Consider the following 517-nt stretch of genomic DNA (forward strand, 5'->3'; position numbering starts at 1 on the left):
CGACAAACCAAGTTAGGTGACACTGTTTGGGTTAGTAATTCACAAGAGGCCGCGTGAGGTCGTTTAGGAGGGTTGATGCTAGGACATGGTATTTCCTAAATGAACTTGTTAACCATTGGACCATGCTGGGTTTTTTTTATCTATCTATCTATCTATCTATATGTCTGTCTGTCTGTCTGTCTGTCTATCTATCTATCTATCTATCTATCTATCTATCTATCTATCTATCTATCCATCTATCTATCTATCTCTCTCTCTCATCTGTCTGTCTGTCTGTTTGTCTCTCTCTCTCTCTATCTATCTATCTATCTGCTGCTATACATATACATACATACATATATATATATTATACGAACGTCTATGTATACATACACATATACATATGCGTATATATATATATAATATATATATATGTATATATGTATGTATGTGTATATATCTATCTATATATACACCAATATATATTCACATATGATATATGTACGAATATGTATATACATATATATGTATATATATA

Source organism: Octopus bimaculoides, chromosome 17 (genome assembly GCF_001194135.2).
Source record: "Octopus bimaculoides isolate UCB-OBI-ISO-001 chromosome 17, ASM119413v2, whole genome shotgun sequence".
NCBI lineage: Eukaryota > Metazoa > Mollusca > Cephalopoda > Octopoda > Octopodidae > Octopus > Octopus bimaculoides.